This window comes from Passer domesticus, chromosome 26, assembly GCF_036417665.1.
Source record: "Passer domesticus isolate bPasDom1 chromosome 26, bPasDom1.hap1, whole genome shotgun sequence".
Classification (NCBI taxonomy): domain Eukaryota; kingdom Metazoa; phylum Chordata; class Aves; order Passeriformes; family Passeridae; genus Passer; species Passer domesticus.
This window is the reverse complement of record NC_087499.1, coordinates 1398813-1417401: the sequence shown is the minus strand read 5'-3', so window position 1 is coordinate 1417401 and position 18589 is coordinate 1398813.

Here is an 18589-nt window from a genome sequence, read left to right as displayed (position 1 = left end):
TGGTTTGAGAGTGCCAAGTGCCTCCTGCAAACTGACATCAGGAACCTGGCCTGGTGAGTTTTGTTTCTCAGGGGATAGGGCATCGTTCGTGTCCAGGGCCCGGTGGCCCGGAGTGGCCGGCTGCCTGCTGAAATTCCGCATGCTTCAGGATATCTCCCAGATGCAAGGTGCCCCCACAGGCAACTGTGTCTGGTTTGAGAGTGCCAAGTGCCTCCTGCAAACTGACATCAGGAACCTGGCCTGGTGAGTTTTGTTTCTCAGGGGAAATGGCATCGTTCGTGTCCAGGGCCCGGTGGCCCGGAGTGGCCGGCTGCCTGCTGAAATTCCGCATGCTTCAGGATATCTCCCAGATGCAAGGTGCCCCCACAGGCAACTGTGTCTGGTTTGACAGTGCCAAGTGCCTCCTGCAAACTGACATCAGGAACCTGGCCTGGTGAGTTTTGTTTCTCAGGGCAAAGGGCATCGTTCGTGTCCAGGCCCCAGTGGCCCGGAGCGGCCGGCTGCCTGCTGAAATTCCGCATGCTTCAGGATATCTCCCAGATGCAAGGTGCCCCCACAGGCAACTGTGTCTGGTTTGAGAGTGCCAAGTGCCTCCTGCAAACTGACATCAGGAACCTGGCCTGGTGAGTTTTGTTTCTCAGGGGAAATGGCATCGTTCGTGTCCAGGGCCCGGTGGCCCGGAGTGGCCGGCTGCCTGCTGAAATTCCGCATGCTTCAGGATATCTCCCAGATGCAAGGTGCCCCCACAGGCAACTGTGTCTGGTTTGACAGTGCCAAGTGCCTCCTGCAAACTGACATCAGGAACCTGGCCTGGTGAGTTTTGTTTCTCAGGGGAAAGGCCATCGTTCGTGTCCAGGGCCCGGTGGCCCGGAGTGGCCGGCTGCCTGCTGAAATTCCGCATGCTTCAGGATATCTCCCAGATGCAAGGTGCCCCCACAGGCAACTGTGTCTGGTTTGAGAGTGCCAAGTGCCTCCTGCAAACTGACATCAGGAACCTGGCCTGGTGAGTTTTGTTTCTCAGGGCAAAGGCCATCGTTCCTGTCCAGGGCCCGGTGGCCCGGAGTGGCCGGCTGCCTGCTGAAATTCCGCATGCTTCAGGATATCTCCCAGATGCAAGGTGCCCCCACAGGCAACTGTGTCTGGTTTGACAGTGCCAAGTGCCTCCTGCAAACTGACATCAGGAACCTGGCCTGGTGAGTTTTGTTTCTCAGGGGAAAGGGCATCGTTCGAGTCCAGGGCCCGGTGGCCCGGAGCGGCCGGCTGCCTGCTGAAATTCCGCATGCTTCAGGATATCTCCCAGATGCAAGGTGCCCCCACAGGCAACTGTGTCTGGTTTGACAGTGCCAAGTGCCTCCTGCAAACTGACATCAGGAACCTGGCCTGGTGAGTTTTGTTTCTCAGGGGAAATGGCATCGTTCGTGTCCAGGGCCCGGTGCCCCGGAGTGGCCGGCTGCCTGCTGAAATTCCGCATGCTTCAGGATATCTCCCAGATGCAAGGTGCCCCCACAGGCAACTGTGTCTGGTTTGAGAGTGCCAAGTGCCTCCTGCAAACTGACATCAGGAACCTGGCCTGGTGAGTTTTGTTTCTCAGGGGAAAGGGCATCGTTCGTGTCCAGGGCCCGGTGGCCCGGAGTGGCCGGCTGCCTGCTGAAATTCCGCATGCTTCAGGATATCTCCCAGATGCAAGGTGCCCCCACAGGCAACTGTGTCTGGTTTGACAGTGCCAAGTGCCTCCTGCAAACTGACATCAGGAACCTGGCCTGGTGAGTTTTGTTTCTCAGGGGAAAGGGCATCGTTCGAGTCCAGGGCCCGGTGGCCCGGAGTGGCCGGCTGCCTGCTGAAATTCCGCATGCTTCAGGATATCTCCCAGATGCAAGGTGCCCCCACAGGCAACTGTGTCTGGTTTGACAGTGCCAAGTGCCTCCTGCAAACTGACATCAGGAACCTGGCCTGGTGAGTTTTGTTTCTCAGGGCAAAGGGCATCGTTCGTGTCCAGGGCCCGGTGGCCCGGAGTGGCCGGCTGCCTGCTGAAATTCCGCATGCTTCAGGATATCTCCCAGATGCAAGGTGCCCCCACAGGCAACTGTGTCTGGTTTGACAGTGCCAAGTGCCTCCTGCAAACTGACATCAGGAACCTGGCCTGGTGAGTTTTGTTTCTCAGGGGAAATGGCATCGTTCGTGTCCAGGGCCCGGTGGCCCGGAGTGGCCGGCTGCCTGCTGAAATTCCGCATGCTTCAGGATATCTCCCAGATGCAAGGTGCCCCCACAGGCAACTGTGTCTGGTTTGAGAGTGCCAAGTGCCTCCTGCAAACTGACCTCAGGAACCTGGCCTGGTGAGTTTTGTTTCTCAGGGGAAATGGCATCGTTCGTGTCCAGGGCCCGGTGGCCCGGGGTGGCCGGCTGCCTGCTGAAATTCCGCATGCTTCAGGATATCTCCCAGATGCTAGGTGCCCCCACAGGCAACTGTGTCTGGTTTGAGAGTGCCAAGTGCCTCCTGCAAACTGACATCAGGAACCTGGCCTGGTGAGTTTTGTTTCTCAGGGGAAAGGGCATCGTTCGTGTCCAGGGCCCGGTGGCCCGGAGTGGCCGGCTGCCTGCTGAAATTCCGCATGCTTCAGGATATCTCCCAGATGCAAGGTGCCCCCACAGGCAACTGTGTCTGGTTTGAGAGTGCCAAGTGCCTCCTGCAAACTGACATCAGGAACCTGGCCTGGTGAGTTTTGTTTCTCAGGGGAAAGGGCATCGTTCGTGTCCAGGGCCCGGTGGCCCGGAGTGGCCGGCTGCCTGCTGAAATTCCGCATGCTTCAGGATATCTCCCAGATGCAAGGTGCCCCCACAGGCAACTGTGTCTGGTTTGACAGTGCCAAGTGCCTCCTGCAAACTGACATCAGGAACCTGGCCTGGTGAGTTTTGTTTCTCAGGGGAAATGGCATCGTTCGAGTCCAGGGCCCGGTGGCCCGGAGTGGCCGGCTGCCTGCTGAAATTCCGCATGGTTCAGGATATCTCCCAGATGCAAGGTGCCCCCACAGGCAACTGTGTCTGGTTTGACAGTGCCAAGTGCCTCCTGCAAACTGACATCAGGAACCTGGCCTGGTGAGTTTTGTTTCTCAGGGGAAAGGGCATCGTTCGTGTCCAGGGCCCGGTGGCCCGGAGTGGCCGGCTGCCTGCTGAAATTCCGCATGCTTCAGGATATCTCCCAGATGCAAGGTGCCCCCACAGGCAACTGTGTCTGGTTTGACAGTGCCAAGTGCCTCCTGCAAACTGACATCAGGAACCTGGCCTGGTGAGTTTTGTTTCTCAGGGGAAATGGCATCGTTCGTGTCCAGGGCCCGGTGGCCCGGAGTGGCCGGCTGCCTGCTGAAATTCCGCATGCTTCAGGATATCTCCCAGATGCAAGGTGCCCCCACAGGCAACTGTGTCTGGTTTGAGAGTGCCAAGTGCCTCCTGCAAACTGACATCAGGAACCTGGCCTGGTGAGTTTTGTTTCTCAGGGGAAATGGCATCGTTCGTGTCCAGGCCCCGGTGGCCCGGAGCGGCCGGCTGCCTGCTGAAATTCCGCATGCTTCAGGATATCTCCCAGATGCAAGGTGCCCCCACAGGCAACTGTGTCTGGTTTGACAGTGCCAAGTGCCTCCTGCAAACTGACATCAGGAACCTGGCCTGGTGAGTTTTGTTTCTCAGGGGAAAGGGCATCGTTCGTGTCCAGGGCCCGGTGGCCCGGAGTGGCCGGCTGCCTGCTGAAATTCCGCATGCTTCAGGATATCTCCCAGATGCAAGGAGCACCCACAGGCAACTGTGTCTGGTTTGAGAGTGCCAAGTGCCTCCTGCAAACTGACATCAGGAACCTGGCCTGGTGAGTTTTGTTTCTCAGGGGAAAGGGCATCGTTCGTGTCCAGGGCCCGGTGGCCCGGAGTGGCCGGCTGCCTGCTGAAATTCCGCATGCTTCAGGATATCTCCCAGATGCAAGGTGCCCCCACAGGCAACTGTGTCTGGTTTGACAGTGCCAAGTGCCTCCTGCAAACTGACATCAGGAACCTGGCCTGGTGAGTTTTGTTTCTCAGGGGAAATGGCATCGTTCGTGTCCAGGGCCCGGTGGCCCGGAGTGGCCGGCTGCCTGCTGAAATTCCGCATGCTTCAGGATATCTCCCAGATGCAAGGTGCCCCCACAGGCAACTGTGTCTGGTTTGAGAGTGCCAAGTGCCTCCTGCAAACTGACATCAGGAACCTGGCCTGGTGAGTTTTGTTTCTCAGGGGAAATGGCATCGTTCGTGTCCAGGGCCCGGTGGCCCGGGGTGGCCGGCTGCCTGCTGAAATTCCGCATGCTTCAGGATATCTCCCAGATGCAAGGTGCCCCCACAGGCAACTGTGTCTGGTTTGAGAGTGCCAAGTGCCTCCTGCAAACTGACATCAGGAACCTGGCCTGGTGAGTTTTGTTTCTCAGGGCAAAGGGCATCGTTCGTGTCCAGGCCCCAGTGGCCCGGAGCGGCCGGCTGCCTGCTGAAATTCCGCATGCTTCAGGATATCTCCCAGATGCAAGGTGCCCCCACAGGCAACTGTGTCTGGTTTGACAGTGCCAAGTGCCTCCTGCAAACTGACATCAGGAACCTGGCCTGGTGAGTTTTGTTTCTCAGGGGAAATGGCATCGTTCGTGTCCAGGGCCCGGTGGCCCGGAGTGGCCGGCTGCCTGCTGAAATTCCGCATGCTTCAGGATATCTCCCAGATGCAAGGTGCCCCCACAGGCAACTGTGTCTGGTTTGACAGTGCCAAGTGCCTCCTGCAAACTGACATCAGGAACCTGGCCTGGTGAGTTTTGTTTCTCAGGGGAAAGGGCATCGTTCGTGTCCAGGGCCCGGTGGCCCGGGGTGGACGGCTGCCTGCTGAAATTCCGCATGCTTCAGGATATCTCCCAGATGCAAGGTGCCCCCACAGGCAACTGTGTCTGGTTTGAGAGTGCCAAGTGCCTCCTGCAAACTGACATCAGGAACCTGGCCTGGTGAGTTTTGTTTCTCAGGGGAAATGGCATCGTTCGTGTCCAGGCCCCAGTGGCCCGGAGCGGCCGGCTGCCTGCTGAAATTCCGCATGCTTCAGGATATCTCCCAGATGCAAGGTGCCCCCACAGGCAACTGTGTCTGGTTTGAGAGTGCCAAGTGCCTCCTGCAAACTGACATCAGGAACCTGGCCTGGTGAGTTTTGTTTCTCAGGGGAAATGGCATCGTTCGTGTCCAGGGCCCGGTGGCCCGGAGTGGCCGGCTGCCTGCTGAAATTCCGCATGCTTCAGGATATCTCCCAGATGCAAGGTGCCCCCACAGGCAACTGTGTCTGGTTTGAGAGTGCCAAGTGCCTCCTGCAAACTGACATCAGGAACCTGGCCTGGTGAGTTTTGTTTCTCAGGGGAAAGGGCATCGTTCGTGTCCAGGGCCCGGTGGCCCGGAGTGGCCGGCTGCCTGCTGAAATTCCGCATGCTTCAGGATATCTCCCAGATGCAAGGTGCCCCCACAGGCAACTGTGTCTGGTTTGAGAGTGCCAAGTGCCTCCTGCAAACTGACATCAGGAACCTGGCCTGGTGAGTTTTGTTTCTCAGGGGATAGGGCATCGTTCGTGTCCAGGGCCCGGTGGCCCGGAGTGGCCGGCTGCCTGCTGAAATTCCGCATGCTTCAGGATATCTCCCAGATGCAAGGTGCCCCCACAGGCAACTGTGTCTGGTTTGAGAGTGCCAAGTGCCTCCTGCAAACTGACATCAGGAACCTGGCCTGGTGAGTTTTGTTTCTCAGGGGAAATGGCATCGTTCGTGTCCAGGGCCCGGTGGCCCGGAGTGGCCGGCTGCCTGCTGAAATTCCGCATGCTTCAGGATATCTCCCAGATGCAAGGTGCCCCCACAGGCAACTGTGTCTGGTTTGACAGTGCCAAGTGCCTCCTGCAAACTGACATCAGGAACCTGGCCTGGTGAGTTTTGTTTCTCAGGGGAAAGGGCATCGTTCGTGTCCAGGGCCCGGTGGCCCGGAGTGGCCGGCTGCCTGCTGAAATTCCGCATGCTTCAGGATATCTCCCAGATGCAAGGTGCACCCACAGGCAACTGTGTCTGGTTTGACAGTGCCAAGTGCCTCCTGCAAACTGACATCAGGAACCTGGCCTGGTGAGTTTTGTTTCTCAGGGGAAAGGCCATCGTTCGTGTCCAGGGCCCGGTGGCCCGGAGTGGCCGGCTGCCTGCTGAAATTCCGCATGCTTCAGGATATCTCCCAGATGCAAGGTGCCCCCACAGGCAACTGTGTCTGGTTTGAGAGTGCCAAGTGCCTCCTGCAAACTGACATCAGGAACCTGGCCTGGTGAGTTTTGTTTCTCAGGGGAAATGGCATCGTTCGTGTCCAGGGCCCGGTGGCCCGGGGTGGCCGGCTGCCTGCTGAAATTCCGCATGCTTCAGGATATCTCCCAGATGCAAGGTGCCCCCACAGGCAACTGTGTCTGGTTTGAGAGTGCCAAGTGCCTCCTGCAAACTGACATCAGGAACCTGGCCTGGTGAGTTTTGTTTCTCAGGGCAAAGGGCATCGTTCGTGTCCAGGCCCCAGTGGCCCGGAGCGGCCGGCTGCCTGCTGAAATTCCGCATGCTTCAGGATATCTCCCAGATGCAAGGTGCCCCCACAGGCAACTGTGTCTGGTTTGACAGTGCCAAGTGCCTCCTGCAAACTGACATCAGGAACCTGGCCTGGTGAGTTTTGTTTCTCAGGGGAAATGGCATCGTTCGTGTCCAGGGCCCGGTGGCCCGGAGTGGCCGGCTGCCTGCTGAAATTCCGCATGCTTCAGGATATCTCCCAGATGCAAGGTGCCCCCACAGGCAACTGTGTCTGGTTTGACAGTGCCAAGTGCCTCCTGCAAACTGACATCAGGAACCTGGCCTGGTGAGTTTTGTTTCTCAGGGGAAAGGGCATCGTTCGTGTCCAGGGCCCGGTGGCCCGGGGTGGACGGCTGCCTGCTGAAATTCCGCATGCTTCAGGATATCTCCCAGATGCAAGGTGCCCCCACAGGCAACTGTGTCTGGTTTGAGAGTGCCAAGTGCCTCCTGCAAACTGACATCAGGAACCTGGCCTGGTGAGTTTTGTTTCTCAGGGGAAATGGCATCGTTCGTGTCCAGGCCCCAGTGGCCCGGAGCGGCCGGCTGCCTGCTGAAATTCCGCATGCTTCAGGATATCTCCCAGATGCAAGGTGCCCCCACAGGCAACTGTGTCTGGTTTGAGAGTGCCAAGTGCCTCCTGCAAACTGACATCAGGAACCTGGCCTGGTGAGTTTTGTTTCTCAGGGGAAATGGCATCGTTCGTGTCCAGGGCCCGGTGGCCCGGAGTGGCCGGCTGCCTGCTGAAATTCCGCATGCTTCAGGATATCTCCCAGATGCAAGGTGCCCCCACAGGCAACTGTGTCTGGTTTGAGAGTGCCAAGTGCCTCCTGCAAACTGACATCAGGAACCTGGCCTGGTGAGTTTTGTTTCTCAGGGGAAAGGGCATCGTTCGTGTCCAGGGCCCGGTGGCCCGGAGTGGCCGGCTGCCTGCTGAAATTCCGCATGCTTCAGGATATCTCCCAGATGCAAGGTGCCCCCACAGGCAACTGTGTCTGGTTTGAGAGTGCCAAGTGCCTCCTGCAAACTGACATCAGGAACCTGGCCTGGTGAGTTTTGTTTCTCAGGGGATAGGGCATCGTTCGTGTCCAGGGCCCGGTGGCCCGGAGTGGCCGGCTGCCTGCTGAAATTCCGCATGCTTCAGGATATCTCCCAGATGCAAGGTGCCCCCACAGGCAACTGTGTCTGGTTTGAGAGTGCCAAGTGCCTCCTGCAAACTGACATCAGGAACCTGGCCTGGTGAGTTTTGTTTCTCAGGGGAAATGGCATCGTTCGTGTCCAGGGCCCGGTGGCCCGGAGTGGCCGGCTGCCTGCTGAAATTCCGCATGCTTCAGGATATCTCCCAGATGCAAGGTGCCCCCACAGGCAACTGTGTCTGGTTTGACAGTGCCAAGTGCCTCCTGCAAACTGACATCAGGAACCTGGCCTGGTGAGTTTTGTTTCTCAGGGGAAAGGGCATCGTTCGTGTCCAGGGCCCGGTGGCCCGGAGTGGCCGGCTGCCTGCTGAAATTCCGCATGCTTCAGGATATCTCCCAGATGCAAGGAGCACCCACAGGCAACTGTGTCTGGTTTGACAGTGCCAAGTGCCTCCTGCAAACTGACATCAGGAACCTGGCCTGGTGAGTTTTGTTTCTCAGGGGAAAGGCCATCGTTCGTGTCCAGGGCCCGGTGGCCCGGAGTGGCCGGCTGCCTGCTGAAATTCCGCATGCTTCAGGATATCTCCCAGATGCAAGGTGCCCCCACAGGCAACTGTGTCTGGTTTGACAGTGCCAAGTGCCTCCTGCAAACTGACATCAGGAACCTGGCCTGGTGAGTTTTGTTTCTCAGGGGAAAGGGCATCGTTCGTGTCCAGGGCCCGGTGGCCCGGAGTGGCCGGCTGCCTGCTGAAATTCCGCATGCTTCAGGATATCTCCCAGATGCAAGGTGCCCCCACAGGCAACTGTGTCTGGTTTGACAGTGCCAAGTGCCTCCTGCAAACTGACATCAGGAACCTGGCCTGGTGAGTTTTGTTTCTCAGGGGAAAGGGCATGGTTCGTGTCCAGGGCCCGGTGGCCCGGAGTGGCCGGCTGCCTGCTGAAATTCCGCATGCTTCAGGATATCTCCCAGATGCAAGGTGCCCCCACAGGCAACTGTGTCTGGTTTGACAGTGCCAAGTGCCTCCTGCAAACTGACATCAGGAACCTGGCCTGGTGAGTTTTGTTTCTCAGGGGAAAGGCCATCGTTCGTGTCCAGGGCCCGGTGGCCCGGAGTGGCCGGCTGCCTGCTGAAATTCCGCATGCTTCAGGATATCTCCCAGATGCAAGGTGCCCCCACAGGCAACTGTGTCTGGTTTGACAGTGCCAAGTGCCTCCTGCAAACTGACATCAGGAACCTGGCCTGGTGAGTTTTGTTTCTCAGGGGAAAGGGCATCGTTCGTGTCCAGGGCCCGGTGGCCCGGGGTGGACGGCTGCCTGCTGAAATTCCGCATGCTTCAGGATATCTCCCAGATGCAAGGTGCCCCCACAGGCAACTCTGTCTGGTTTGAGAGTGCCAAGTGCCTCCTGCAAACTGACATCAGGAACCTGGCCTGGTGAGTTTTGTTTCTCAGGGCAAAGGGCATCGTTCGTGTCCAGGCCCCAGTGGCCCGGAGTGGCCGGCTGCCTGCTGAAATTCCGCATGCTTCAGGATATCTCCCAGATGCAAGGTGCCCCCACAGGCAACTGTGTCTGGTTTGAGAGTGCCAAGTGCCTCCTGCAAACTGACATCAGGAACCTGGCCTGGTGAGTTTTGTTTCTCAGGGGAAAGGCCATCGTTCGTGTCCAGGGCCCGGTGGCCCGGAGTGGCCGGCTGCCTGCTGAAATTCCGCATGCTTCAGGATATCTCCTAGACGCAAGGAGCACCCACAGGCAACTGTGTCTGGTTTGACAGTGCCAAGTGCCTCCTGCAAACTGACATCAGGAACCTGGCCTGGTGAGTTTTGTTTCTCAGGGCAAAGGGCATCGTTCGTGTCCAGGGCCCGGTGGCCCGGAGTGGCCGGCTGCCTGCTGAAATTCCGCATGCTTCAGGATATCTCCCAGATGCAAGGTGCCCCCACAGGCAACTGTGTCTGGTTTGAGAGTGCCAAGTGCCTCCTGCAAACTGACATCAGGAACCTGGCCTGGTGAGTTTTGTTTCTCAGGGGAAAGGGCATCGTTCGTGTCCAGGGCCCGGTGGCCCGGAGTGGCCGGCTGCCTGCTGAAATTCCGCATGCTTCAGGATATCTCCCAGATGCAAGGTGCCCCCACAGGCAACTGTGTCTGGTTTGAGAGTGCCAAGTGCCTCCTGCAAACTGACATCAGGAACCTGCCCTGGTGAGTTTTGTTTCTCAGGGCAAAGGCCATCGTTCGTGTCCAGGGCCCGGTGGCCCGGAGTGGCCGGCTGCCTGCTGAAATTCCGCATGCTTCAGGATATCTCCCAGATGCAAGGTGCCCCCACAGGCAACTGTGTCTGGTTTGACAGTGCCAAGTGCCTCCTGCAAACTGACATCAGGAACCTGGCCTGGTGAGTTTTGTTTCTCAGGGGAAAGGGCATCGTTCGTGTCCAGGGCCCGGTGGCCCTGAGCGGCCGGCTGCCTGCTGAAATTCCGCATGCTTCAGGATATCTCCCAGATGCAAGGTGCCCCCACAGGCAACTGTGTCTGGTTTGACAGTGCCAAGTGCCTCCTGCAAACTGACATCAGGAACCTGGCCTGGTGAGTTTTGTTTCTCAGGGGAAAGGCCATCGTTCGTGTCCAGGGCCCGGTGGCCCGGAGTGGCCGGCTGCCTGCTGAAATTCCGCATGCTTCAGGATATCTCCCAGATGCAAGGTGCCCCCACAGGCAACTGTGTCTGGTTTGACAGTGCCAAGTGCCTCCTGCAAACTGACATCAGGAACCTGGCCTGGTGAGTTTTGTTTCTCAGGGGAAAGGGCATCGTTCGAGTCCAGGGCCCGGTGGCCCGGAGTGGCCGGCTGCCTGCTGAAATTTCGCATGCTTCAGGATATCTCCCAGATGCAAGGTGCCCCCACAGGCAACTGTGTCTGGTTTGACAGTGCCAAGTGCCTCCTGCAAACTGACATCAGGAACCTGGCCTGGTGAGTTTTGTTTCTCAGGGGAAAGGGCATCGTTCGTGTCCAGGGCCCGGTGGCCCGGAGTGGCCGGCTGCCTGCTGAAATTCCGCATGCTTCAGGATATCTCCCAGATGCAAGGTGCCCCCACAGGCAACTGTGTCTGGTTTGACAGTGCCAAGTGCCTCCTGCAAACTGACATCAGGAACCTGGCCTGGTGAGTTTTGTTTCTCAGGGGAAAGGCCATCGTTCGTGTCCAGGGCCCGGTGGCCCGGAGTGGCCGGCTGCCTGCTGAAATTCCGCATGCTTCAGGATATCTCCCAGATGCAAGGTGCCCCCACAGGCAACTGTGTCTGGTTTGACAGTGCCAAGTGCCTCCTGCAAACTGACATCAGGAACCTGGCCTGGTGAGTTTTGTTTCTCAGGGGAAAGGGCATCGTTCGAGTCCAGGGCCCGGTGGCCCGGAGTGGCCGGCTGCCTGCTGAAATTCCGCATGCTTCAGGATATCTCCCAGATGCAAGGTGCCCCCACAGGCAACTGTGTCTGGTTTGACAGTGCCAAGTGCCTCCTGCAAACTGACATCAGGAGCCTGGCCTGGTGAGTTTTGTTTCTCAGGGGAAAGGGCATCGTTCGTGTCCAGGGCCCGGTGGCCCGGAGTGGCCGGCTGCCTGCTGAAATTCCGCATGGTTCAGGATATCTCCCAGATGCAAGGTGCCCCCACAGGCAACTGTGTCTGGTTTGACAGTGCCAAGTGCCTCCTGCAGACTGACATCAGGAACCTGGCCTGGTGAGTTTTGTTTCTCAGGGGAAAGGGCATGGTTCGTGTCCAGGGCCCGGTGGCCCGGAGTGGCCGGCTGCCTGCTGAAATTCCGCATGCTTCAGGATATCTCCCAGATGCAAGGTGCCCCCACAGGCAACTGTGTCTGGTTTGAGAGTGTCAAGTGCCTCCTGCAATCTGACATCAGGAACCTGGCCTGGTGAGTTTTGTTTCTCAGGGCAAAGGCCATCGTTCGTGTCCAGGGCCCGGTGGCCCGGAGTGGCCGGCTGCCTGCTGAAATTCCGCATGCTTCAGGATATCTCCCAGATGCAAGGTGCCCCCACAGGCAACTGTGTCTGGTTTGAGAGTGCCAAGTGCCTCCTGCAAACTGACATCAGGAACCTGGACTGGTGAGTTTTGTTTCTCAGGGGAAAGGGCATCGTTCGTGTCCAGGGCCCGGTGGCCCGGAGTGGCCGGCTGCCTGCTGAAATTCCGCATGCTTCAGGATATCTCCCAGATGCAAGGTGCCCCCACAGGCAACTGTGTCTGGTTTGAGAGTGCCAAGTGCCTCCTGCAAACTGACATCAGGAACCTGGCCTGGTGAGTTTTGTTTCTCAGGGGAAATGGCATCGTTCGTGTCCAGGGCCCGGTGGCCCGGAGTGGCCGGCTGCCTGCTGAAATTCCGCATGCTTCAGGATATCTCCCAGATGCAAGGTGCCCCCACAGGCAACTGTGTCTGGTTTGACAGTGCCAAGTGCCTCCTGCAAACTGACATCAGGAACCTGGCCTGGTGAGTTTTGTTTCTCAGGGGAAAGGGCATCGTTCGTGTCCAGGGCCCGGTGGCCCGGAGTGGCCGGCTGCCTGCTGAAATTCCGCATGCTTCAGGATATCTCCCAGATGCAAGGAGCACCCACAGGCAACTGTGTCTGGTTTGAGAGTGCCAAGTGCCTCCTGCAAACTGACATCAGGAACCTGGCCTGGTGAGTTTTGTTTCTCAGGGGAAAGGGCATCGTTCGTGTCCAGGGCCCGGTGGCCCGGAGTGGCCGGCTGCCTGCTGAAATTCCGCATGCTTCAGGATATCTCCCAGATGCAAGGTGCCCCCACAGGCAACTGTGTCTGGTTTGACAGTGCCAAGTGCCTCCTGCAAACTGACATCAGGAACCTGGCCTGGTGAGTTTTGTTTCTCAGGGGAAATGGCATCGTTCGTGTCCAGGGCCCGGTGGCCCGGAGTGGCCGGCTGCCTGCTGAAATTCCGCATGCTTCAGGATATCTCCCAGATGCAAGGTGCCCCCACAGGCAACTGTGTCTGGTTTGAGAGTGCCAAGTGCCTCCTGCAAACTGACATCAGGAACCTGCCCTGGTGAGTTTTGTTTCTCAGGGGATAGGGCATCGTTCGAGTCCAGGGCCCGGTGGCCCGGAGTGGCCGGCTGCCTGCTGAAATTCCGCATGCTTCAGGATATCTCCCAGATGCAAGGTGCCCCCACAGGCAACTGTGTCTGGTTTGACAGTGCCAAGTGCCTCCTGCAAACTGACATCAGGAACCTGGCCTGGTGAGTTTTGTTTCTCAGGGGAAATGGCATCGTTCGTGTCCAGGGCCCGGTGGCCCGGAGTGGCCGGCTGCCTGCTGAAATTCCGCATGCTTCAGGATATCTCCCAGATGCAAGGTGCCCCCACAGGCAACTGTGTCTGGTTTGACAGTGCCAAGTGCCTCCTGCAAACTGACATCAGGAACCTGGCCTGGTGAGTTTTGTTTCTCAGGGGAAAGGGCATCGTTCGTGTCCAGGGCCCGGTGGCCCGGAGTGGCCGGCTGCCTGCTGAAATTCCGCATGCTTCAGGATATCTCCCAGATGCAAGGTGCCCCCACAGGCAACTGTGTCTGGTTTGACAGTGCCAAGTGCCTCCTGCAAACTGACATCAGGAACCTGGCCTGGTGAGTTTTGTTTCTCAGGGGAAATGGCATCGTTCGTGTCCAGGGCCCGGTGGCCCGGAGTGGCCGGCTGCCTGCTGAAATTCCGCATGCTTCAGGATATCTCCCAGATGCAAGGTGCCCCCACAGGCAACTGTGTCTGGTTTGACAGTGCCAAGTGCCTCCTGCAAACTGACATCAGGAACCTGGCCTGGTGAGTTTTGTTTCTCAGGGCAAAGGGCATCGTTCGTGTCCAGGCCCCAGTGGCCCGGAGCGGCCGGCTGCCTGCTGAAATTCCGCATGCTTCAGGATATCTCCCAGATGCAAGGTGCCCCCACAGGCAACTGTGTCTGGTTTGACAGTGCCAAGTGCCTCCTGCAAACTGACATCAGGAACCTGGCCTGGTGAGTTTTGTTTCTCAGGGGAAATGGCATCGTTCGTGTCCAGGGCCCGGTGGCCCGGAGTGGCCGGCTGCCTGCTGAAATTCCGCATGCTTCAGGATATCTCCCAGATGCAAGGTGCCCCCACAGGCAACTGTGTCTGGTTTGAGAGTGCCAAGTGCCTCCTGCAAACTGACATCAGGAACCTGGCCTGGTGAGTTTTGTTTCTCAGGGGATAGGGCATCGTTCGTGTCCAGGGCCCGGTGGCCCGGAGTGGCCGGCTGCCTGCTGAAATTCCGCATGCTTCAGGATATCTCCCAGATGCAAGGTGCCCCCACAGGCAACTGTGTCTGGTTTGACAGTGCCAAGTGCCTCCTGCAAACTGACATCAGGAACCTGGCCTGGTGAGTTTTGTTTCTCAGGGGAAAGGGCATCGTTCGTGTCCAGGGCCCGGTGGCCCGGAGTGGCCGGCTGCCTGCTGAAATTCCGCATGCTTCAGGATATCTCCCAGATGCAAGAAGCTCCCACAGGCAACTGTGTCTGGTTTGACAGTGCCAAGTGCCTCCTGCAAACTGACATCAGGAACCTGGCCTGGTGAGTTTTGTTTCTCAGGGGAAAGGGCATGGTTCGTGTCCAGGGCCCGGTGGCCCGGAGTGGCCGGCTGCCTGCTGAAATTCCGCATGCTTCAGGATATCTCCCAGATGCAAGGTGCCCCCACAGGCAACTGTGTCTGGTTTGACAGTGCCAAGTGCCTCCTGCAAACTGACATCAGGAACCTGGCCTGGTGAGTTTTGTTTCTCAGGGCAAAGGCCATCGTTCATGTCCAGGGCCCAGTGGCCCGGAGTGGCCGGCTGCCTGCTGAAATTCCGCATGCTTCAGGATATCTCCCAGATGCAAGGTGCCCCCACAGGCAACTGTGTCTGGTTTGAGAGTGCCAAGTGCCTCCTGCAAACTGACATCAGGAACCTGGCCTGGTGAGTTTTGTTTCTCAGGGGAAAGGCCATCGTTCGTGTCCAGGGCCCGGTGGCCCGGAGTGGCCGGCTGCCTGCTGAAATTCCGCATGCTTCAGGATATCTCCCAGATGCAAGGTGCCCCCACAGGCAACTGTGTCTGGTTTGACAGTGCCAAGTGCCTCCTGCAAACTGACATCAGGAACCTGGCCTGGTGAGTTTTGTTTCTCAGGGCAAAGGCCATCGTTCGTGTCCAGGGCCCGGTGGCCCGGAGTGGCCGGCTGCCTGCTGAAATTCCGCATGCTTCAGGATATCTCCCAGATGCAAGGTGCCCCCACAGGCAACTGTGTCTGGTTTGACAGTGCCAAGTGCCTCCTGCAAACTGACATCAGGAACCTGGCCTGGTGAGTTTTGTTTCTCAGGGCAAAGGGCATCGTTCGTGTCCAGGGCCCGGTGGCCCGGAGTGGCCGGCTGCCTGCTGAAATTCCGCATGCTTCAGGATATCTCCCAGATGCAAGGTGCCCCCACAGGCAACTGTGTCTGGTTTGAGAGTGCCAAGTGCCTCCTGCAAACTGACATCAGGAACCTGGCCTGGTGAGTTTTGTTTCTCAGGGGAAAGGGCATCGTTCGTGTCCAGGGCCCGGTGGCCCGGAGTGGCCGGCTGCCTGCTGAAATTCCGCATGCTGCAGGATATCTCCCAGATGCAAGGTGCCCCCACAGGCAACTGTGTCTGGTTTGAGAGTGCCAAGTGCCTCCTGCAAACTGACATCAGGAACCTGGCCTGGTGAGTTTTGTTTCTCAGGGGAAAGGGCATCGTTCGTGTCCAGGGCCCGGTGGCCCGGAGTGGCCGGCTGCCTGCTGAATTTCCGCATGCTTCAGGATATCTCCCAGATGCAAGGAGAACCCACAGGCAACTGTGTCTGGTTTGACAGTGCCAAGTGCCTCCTGCAAACTGACATCAGGAACCTGGCCTGGTGAGTTTTGTTTCTCAGGGCAAAGGCCATCGTTCGTGTCCAGGGCCCGGTGGCCCGGAGTGGCCGGCTGCCTGCTGAAATTCCGCATGCTTCAGGATATCTCCCAGATGCAAGGTGCCCCCACAGGCAACTGTGTCTGGTTTGAGAGTGCCAAGTGCCTCCTGCAAACTGACATCAGGAACCTGCCCTGGTGAGTTTTGTTTCTCAGGGGAAAGGCCATCGTTCGTGTCCAGGGCCCGGTGGCCCGGAGTGGCCGGCTGCCTGCTGAAATTCCGCATGCTTCAGGATATCTCCCAGATGCAAGGTGCCCCCACAGGCAACTGTGTCTGGTTTGACAGTGCCAAGTGCCTCCTGCAAACTGACATCAGGAACCTGGCCTGGTGAGTTTTGTTTCTCAGGGCAAAGGGCATCGTTCGTGTCCAGGGCCCGGTGGCCCGGAGTGGCCGGCTGCCTGCTGAAATTCCGCATGCTTCAGGATATCTCCCAGATGCAAGGTGCCCCCACAGGCAACTGTGTCTGGTTTGAGAGTGCCAGGTGCCTCCTGCAAACTGACATCAGGAACCTGGCCTGGTGAGTTTTGTTTCTCAGGGGAAAGGGCATCGTTCGTGTCCAGGGCCCGGTGGCCCGGAGTGGCCGGCTGCCTGCTGAAATTCCGCATGCTTCAGGATATCTCCCAGATGCAAGGAGCACCCACAGGCAACTGTGTCTGGTTTGAGAGTGCCAAGTGCCTCCTGCAAACTCACATCAGGAACCTGGCCTGGTGAGTTTTGTTTCTCAGGGGAAAGGCCATCGTTCGTGTCCAGGGCCCGGTGGCCCAGAGTGGCCGGCTGCCTGCTGAAATTCCGCATGCTTCAGGATATCTCCCAGATGCAAGGTGCCCCCACAGGCAACTGTGTCTGGTTTGAGAGTGCCAAGTGCCTCCTGCAAACTGACATCAGGAACCTGGCCTGGTGAGTTTTGTTTCTCAGGGGAAATGGCATCGTTCGTGTCCAGGGCCCGGTGGCCCGGAGTGGCCGGCTGCCTGCTGAAATTCCGCATGCTTCAGGATATCTCCCAGATGCAAGGTGCCCCCACAGGCAACTGTGTCTGGTTTGAGAGTGCCAAGTGCCTCCTGCAAACTGACATCAGGAACCTGGCCTGGTGAGTTTTGTTTCTCAGGGGATAGGGCATCGTTCGAGTCCAGGGCCCGGTGGCCCGGAGTGGCCGGCTGCCTGCTGAAATTCCGCATGCTTCAGGATATCTCCCAGATGCAAGGTGCCCCCACAGGCAACTGTGTCTGGTTTGAGAGTGCCAAGTGCCTCCTGCAAACTGACATCAGGAACCTGGCCTGGTGAGTTTTGTTTCTCAGGGGAAAGGGCATCGTTCGTGTCCAGGGCCCGGTGGCCCGGAGTGGCCGGCTGCCTGCTGAAATTCCGCATGCTTCAGGATATCTCCCAGATGCAAGGTGCCCCCACAGGCAACTGTGTCTGGTTTGACAGTGCCAAGTGCCTCCTGCAAACTGACATCAGGAACCTGGCCTGGTGAGTTTTGTTTCTCAGGGGAAATGGCATCGTTCGTGTCCAGGGCCCGGTGGCCCGGAGTGGCCGGCTGCCTGCTGAAATTCCGCATGCTTCAGGATATCTCCCAGATGCAAGGTGCCCCCACAGGCAACTGTGTCTGGTTTGAGAGTGCCAAGTGCCTCCTGCAAACTGACATCAGGAACCTGGCCTGGTGAGTTTTGTTTCTCAGGGGAAATGGCATCGTTCGTGTCCAGGGCCCGGTGGCCCGGGGTGGCCGGCTGCCTGCTGAAATTCCGCATGCTTCAGGATATCTCCCAGATGCAAGGTGCCCCCACAGGCAACTGTGTCTGGTTTGACAGTGCCAAGTGCCTCCTGCAAACTGACATCAGGAACCTGGCCTGGTGAGTTTTGTTTCTCAGGGCAAAGGGCATCGTTCATGTCCAGGCCCCAGTGGCCCGGAGCGGCCGGCTGCCTGCTGAAATTCCGCATGCTTCAGGATATCTCCCAGATGCAAGGTGCCCCCACAGGCAACTGTGTCTGGTTTGAGAGTGCCAAGTGCCTCCTGGAAACTGACATCAGGAACCTGGCCTGGTGAGTTTTGTTTCTCAGGGGAAATGGCATCGTTCGTGTCCAGGGCCCGGTGGCCCGGAGTGGCCGGCTGCCTGCTGAAATTCCGCATGCTTCAGGATATCTCCCAGATGCAAGGTGCCCCCACAGGCAACTGTGTCTGGTTTGACAGTGCCAAGTGCCTCCTGCAAACTGACATCAGGAACCTGGCCTGGTGAGTTTTGTTTCTCAGGGGATAGGGCATCGTTCGTGTCCAGGGCCCGGTGGCCCGGAGTGGCCGGCTGCCTGCTGAAATTCCGCATGCTTCAGGATATCTCCCAGATGCAAGGTGCCCCCACAGGCAACTGTGTCTGGTTTGACAGTGCCAAGTGCCTCCTGCAAACTGACATCAGGAACCTGGCCTGGTGAGTTTTGTTTCTCAGGGGAAAGGGCATCGTTCGTGTCCAGGGCCCGGTGGCCCGGAGTGGCCGGCTGCCTGCTGAAATTCCGCATGCTTCAGGATATCTCCCAGATGCAAGGAGCACCCACAGGCAACTGTGTCTGGTTTGACAGTGCCAAGTGCCTCCTGCAAACTGACATCAGGAACCTGGCCTGGTGAGTTTTGTTTCTCAGGGGAAAGGCCATCGTTCGTGTCCAGGGCCCGGTGGCCCGGAGTGGCCGGCTGCCTGCTGAAATTCCGCATGCTTCAGGATATCTCCCAGATGCAAGGTGCCCCCACAGGCAACTGTGTCTGGTTTGACAGTGCCAAGTGCCTCCTGCAAACTGACATCAGGAACCTGGCCTGGTGAGTTTTGTTTCTCAGGGCAAAGGCCATCGTTCATGTCCAGGGCCCAGTGGCCCGGAGTGGCCGGCTGCCTGCTGAAATTCCGCATGCTTCAGGATATCTCCCA